Raw genomic sequence first — 6,000 nt, 5'->3', positions numbered from 1 at the left:
ATTTTTCAGCATAGAAGGGAAACTCCATGGTCCTGTGTTTATTGCTGAGGTAACACATTACAGTCTGTGATCACAGTCAGACTACTGAGCCTCCATGGACATCTGAATGATGAGGAAATAATTTTGTAACCACTTCAAGATCAGTCAAATAATTAATACATTAAAAACATGCATCAACCAGGGAAAAGAAAAAGCCACACTCTGGATTCTAGTCCTTTGAAATGAAAATAAAACAAATTTGCTTGGGAGAAAGTCTTGTACTATGATAGTCTTTTTACAGGAAGTAAACAATAATACATGCAATATTTTTAAGGGAATATTTAGAGAAAATTTTATGCCAAACTTCATTTTATGATGTTTCTAGATGGAAATGTGCATTGGAAAGAATCTTAAACAGAGGTAGGAATTAATCAGGCACTACATGTTGTCCTCAGATAGCCAATGACCCTGTGTGAAGGGCATTACTTTATCACTTTTTATTACTTTATTGTCATTCAAGTGACATTAGCCAAGTCCAGACTCTTAAGCAATTTAACTCTTCTTCTTCCCAGTCTCAGGTGATAGCTCTTCCACTAGGCTGTTGCCTCCAATTTCTCACAACAAGCTGAGAGGTCTTGACTTCCTCCTGATTTAGCATAGGGACATTTCTGAAAGTTTTCTTCAGGTTAGCAGCCCTTTCACTGTGGCTTCCTAGCCAACACATTTCACTGTGAAAGAGAAGGGAAGGAGAAAATGAGAATGTCCAACTTCTCAGAGTCAACTCATAGTGAACACTCAGCTTACAGGCTGTGTCAAACAGAAAATAGTCCTGTCCGTCATTTTTTTATTCTAATTACTCAAGTGGATTTACTGGGGCACTTGCAGGTGAAACATGGGATCTAAATTTTGACACCTAAGCGGACAGGCATCCTAAGCTACATGCATATAACTCAAAGAAGAAAATGTGAGGGACATCATGTTTTCTTGGTATGTGACTTGGTCACGGCCAATAAGCAGTTCAGGAAGAAAGATGCTAGACAAAACCATCAGCTTAGTCTATACACCAACAAGGAGGTAATTTCCTTTTGCCATTGATGTGACAAAAAGGTCCAGGCTGCCAGCTATTTCAATGCATCAACACATTGCTATATCAACACAAGTAAGTTAAAATTTATTAAAAAAACTAATAAAGCTGAAATATTCCTAGCAACTGTAGCCTGAAATACCTATCTAATGAATGGCTGTCCAAAGCTCCTTGCAATTCCTTACCAGTACTTGATCTACACAGATAGCCCCTTTTGAAAAGTTTCATCCAGGGAGAAGATCTGTTTTTCTCAATCTAATAAACACTCTTATCTGCACCAGCAATGCCTCATAAGTAAAAGCAGCATTGATGCTGTTGATGAGACCCTTAATTCAAACACTTAAATCTTTCCTTTTGCTAGTTTCCCTTCTTCAGGCAAAATGACACTATTTTCCTATATCAGAAGGCTATAATGAGGATTTATGCATAACTGAATATTCTTACATGTTAGAGGAAAAGATGAGCACAGAAATTTCTACTGAAATGTAAATCTAACTTAACAGCCTTTCTAGATTCAAGTCAAATATCACTGGCTATTTTTGTGCTCACAGTTCGACTCCTCTCTGCAAGGGTAACTAAATTCATCTCACAACATGTACATAATCACAAATGTTGCTATTGTATACTAAAATGTTAATGTTTTGCCATGAAAAATGTGCATTTCCTTGGCAGTTTTTTTACTATTTCTGTGTTTGCCATGTGTTTGTCCTTTGTTGCAGCTTAGCTTTTTAAACCTGAAAATATAAAAAAGCCAGACTCCTGAAAAGCCACATGTAGAAAAAGGCAAAGCCCACACACATTTAAAATTTTGACAGTTTCAGTACAACATAATGGGCTGTAGAATGAAAAAAAAAATAAATTAGTTACTTTTTCTTCCGATAAAAGCCCTTAAAATTTATATGCACAATTTAAATTTCAAGAATATAAGGAAAAGCCCTTTCCACTATTGTCTCAGGTCCCTGTAGGTGAGAAAGTTCTCCACTGGACACCAGGAGTGTCAAGAATTGTGTCTTTCTAAGGTTGAAAATTTATTTTATACTGATTATTTTCATGGAATTAAAAAAAACCAAACCCTTCAACAAAAATTTCAGTAGCAGAAGGAGCATACTTACAAGAAGTTCTAGCAAGTATGTTTTACCAACATTTTTGTTCTGCTTTGTTTCTTGCTAAGTATAACTTGACAAAAAATACTTTGACAAGGCAGAACTTCAAAATGTTATGCTTCAAAATCTCCAAATTACAAAACTGTCTTAGATTAGATTTTTATCTTATATTGAATTTTAACTTTAATCATAGTCTTTGCTTATATTTTATAGTTTTCTTTCACAACAGTGATGACTAGAATATTGTTTTCCTTTGCAAGTTCTACTAAAAAATTAAGAAATTTAATTTGTTTCTGGAGAGGGCAAATTTAAAAAGGCAGCTTGATGGGATGCTTGTGAAAAACTTCAGAACTACATCCTTTCAATCTTTTTTTTTTTGAGCACTGAAACTTCTTGGACTTTTGACCAAAAGAATCCAACAAACAAATCAAACCCAAAAAAATGCTTAGGGAAAGAATGCAAACAACAAGGAAGAGCCAAAAAAAAATTCTTCACATCAAATATTTCATAGTACCAGTAATGAGTAATTCTTCTCTGGATCCAAAGACCTAGTTATAGTCTTCTATTAAAGTGCTTTCTGACAAAACCTTTCCATTTATACAAGCCATTCTCCTCCTTGAATGAGAACACCCCTTTTGTATGTTAAACAGCTGCACAAATTTGGTTCAACCTAAAGGGAAAAGTCAGATCTAAAATTCCTGCAAGCAGCCAAACTGGACAGTCATATCTCCAAAGTGTTAGTGTTGTCCAACTCTGCCAGCTAATGACAGACCATGGGATGAGAATATATCCTGTCTCTAGGAAGTGACTCACCAAAACATCGACATATGTTTGCGTTCTCCCTCTAGAAGTGCTCAAAGCGATTTGGAGAGAGACTTAATCTGCTGCAATAGAGCAGGATGTCACAGAGTGTGCTGTGCATTTGTTTCTGTCTGCTTTATTTTTTTCAAATTAGGTTTAGTGTATGTGAGTCATCATAGATGTCTCCTTCTTTTTATCTTCCTTAGGAAGAAAAGACAGCTTTTAACTATTTGAGTCTCTAAATTGGCAGGATCACTTAGAACTTTTAAAAGCCATTATAGACAAGTGTTATTAAGGCAAAATGTTTCCTCACTCTCCCAGATGAACATGGCACACAATTAATCACTTTTTCAATCCTATCAGTGTGAAGCCAATAATAAATTCCCTAAATTTCTGATAAAGCACTTTCTTTAGAGATATGCTTAAGAGAAACAAAATAAGAGTGCATGCTTCTCTAGCTATGCTATCATTCTTTGGTTGGATAGTTGTGCTGATTTATAATTTTGACTTTTGCACGTGCTCCACTATAGTAAATAATTTTGAACATAGCAAGGTTCAATGGATTATTTTTTTTGTAATAGAAAAATGTCTCATTGGAACATTTTACTGTGCTTATATGATACTATTTTCTAATGAAAATAGTATCAGATAAGCCCTACTTATATTCTGTACAATGTAGTTAAAATAATTTACAATTGCAGATGAGAAATTAATTAGCCCCAACTTTAATTTCTCTTTTGTTTCTGAAAGCAATTAACTTCTTTCCTGAGGTGTATATTCTTATATCAAGAGAGGAAGTTATATTGTACTGCATACAGCATTAAATCAGTGAATTACTGTGTATCAAGTGATCAAAGCATTCATAAATTGATAACTGTACCAGCATTACCTGTGTAATTAGAGCTCATCAAAATCATGACTTGCCTACCCTATTATTTGCAATACAATAAGTAAATCCTAAAACTAGATGCTAAGGTAGCAAATTTACAAATACATATTCCTAAAACGCCCTCTTTATTTTCAACCCTTACTACAGTAACTTTTCAACATATAATTGTTGAAACAAGTGCAAGACTGTCCAAAGGGGTTGATAGGATTGATGCCCCTTCACAGCACAGCAGGATTAATCAGACACACTCCTGGTGGTGGGCTGCTCTATTGAGCACATGTTTCACCTCCTACAGAAGGTTCTGCTATAAAACACAGTGGTATAATCTCTGTTCAGATACTGGGAAGAAAATTAACTTTTAGCTTCTGCAGATTTACAAATGGCCTCTATCTGCCACTTATTTCAAACCTGTCTTCTTGGAAGCCAACTTAACCCCATTTATTCAGAGGTACCTTTAAACTAAGTGGGAATGCTTGTCTGGCAAGCAGCTGAAACAATCTGAGACACTTGTTAAAAGAAAGCAGCACAGGGAGGTGGTATTAGCCCCTTTCATTACTGCAGGTCAGCTTTGGGAAGGCAACCCCATCTCAAAGACCATGATGCTGAGCAGACCTAGCCCCTGCTAGAGGCAGAAATCCGTGCTGGGAGCTTTCTGTGCCCCACCCCCTGATGCTGCCTGCCCCTACCTGACAGGATGCCTACTGTGGTTCACTGAAGTGCAGGACAAGCCTCTGCCCTTGAAATCCAGATAGGTTTTGCAGTCTGTAACTCATGATTTTGATCCCGTTTTTATTAATTTCCGAAATTCCAGATCCATTTCAGACATTTTCATCTTTTGTCTTTCTCTTGTGAGTTCAGCTGTTCAGTTCAAAAGTGAGGCATGGTCGTTTGGTAACTCAACTTTGCAATTAACCATTTGAGGGCATGTAGAATTATGTCATAGCATAACATTTGATTGAAAAGAAACACAGGCCTCAATAGATAGCTTGTAGAATACAAGATAGAACAACAGATAGAACAAGATGATTAGTCTTTTTGTGTTACATAAAAGGATGCTTTCATGTTGGTCAGGAACACTTCTGTTCTTATTGATACAGATATCTTTTCTCCTGACTTTAATGAAAGGAGAATGAGGCATTTCAGATTTTATTACCACAGTCACTGCTGAAACGTGTATTAAATTAGAGATGTGCCTGTGCTGGGATTCTAGCAATAATTCAGACAGCTATGGAACACTACAGACATGTCAGTCTCTTCTCTCTGCTTAACATCTGCTTCAAATAAATCCAAAGCAGATACTAGCTTGCCAAGTCTACACTAAATCCTATGAACTTAAAATAAATACCTTCCTAAACCACCTCTTATTAATGATAGATATCTATAAATGTGGATATATTCATAAGAGACTAAGGTTCTCAGACCAAACCCTGTTCACCATTAAATAATTGTTATCTACAATGTTACAGTGCCGTGATTCCTGAGCTACTTAAAAAAATTAATTATTTATTAATTTAAAGAGGAGGATAATAAATAAACAAACACAGCTGAGAAACTGGCATTTTCTTGTTAAGGCAGCAGCAAAATTGGAATGACTTTGGGTGTGTATGACAACATATGCACCCCTTACCCACCTTTCCTAAACCTAATTTTGATTTTTGGGAGCAGGACATAAAAATGTCTCACTAACCCCTTCCGACCAAAAGTAGGATAAAACAAAATTTTAATTGTCAAATCACAATATGTCTTTAGAAATGAAACTGGAGAAGGGGAAAGAAAATTTCACCTTGTAGCATCAGGAAGATGGTATTTAATTTTATTTGATTTGCTGCTATAACCAAAAACTATATTAACAAATATAACCAAATATATATTAACTGTGTCCCTTGCCTATTCTTTATGATACATTTTTCACACAACGTTTTCTTTGATTCTTTTTCATGAGAATTAAACCCGTGTGAGTGGTGCAAATGGCCAAGACATTTGCATCAGAAATTCAACTATTTGAAAGTACAACACCAAAACACCCTTGTGTCCTACAGTAAAGGAAAAAGGAGCACTGTTGACAAACAGGAAAGCAGAAGAGGTTATGGAAACCAAGGATATCACAGACTCATCCAAGCCACTGAGCAAACAGTCACAGACAC

At 35.8% G+C, this 6,000-nt stretch overlaps 1 long non-coding RNA gene across 1 annotated transcript in view; it reads right to left on the bottom strand.

The window, feature by feature from the left end:
* Nucleotides 1-290: 290 nt before the first annotated feature.
* LOC113459977 (uncharacterized) overlaps nucleotides 291-6,000 on the bottom strand; it is a 180,898-nt gene continuing 175,188 nt past the window's right edge. Inside the window, exon 6 of the long non-coding RNA XR_012579168.1 lies at nucleotides 291-707. This is a non-coding gene — a long non-coding RNA (uncharacterized LOC113459977). The remainder of the gene's footprint in view (nucleotides 708-6,000) is intronic.

The sequence above is a fragment of the Zonotrichia albicollis genome, chromosome 2, assembly GCF_047830755.1.
Source record: "Zonotrichia albicollis isolate bZonAlb1 chromosome 2, bZonAlb1.hap1, whole genome shotgun sequence".
Taxonomy (NCBI): domain Eukaryota; kingdom Metazoa; phylum Chordata; class Aves; order Passeriformes; family Passerellidae; genus Zonotrichia; species Zonotrichia albicollis.
Note: the sequence above shows the minus strand (reverse complement) of the source record. Positions and strands in the feature narration are given on the sequence as shown.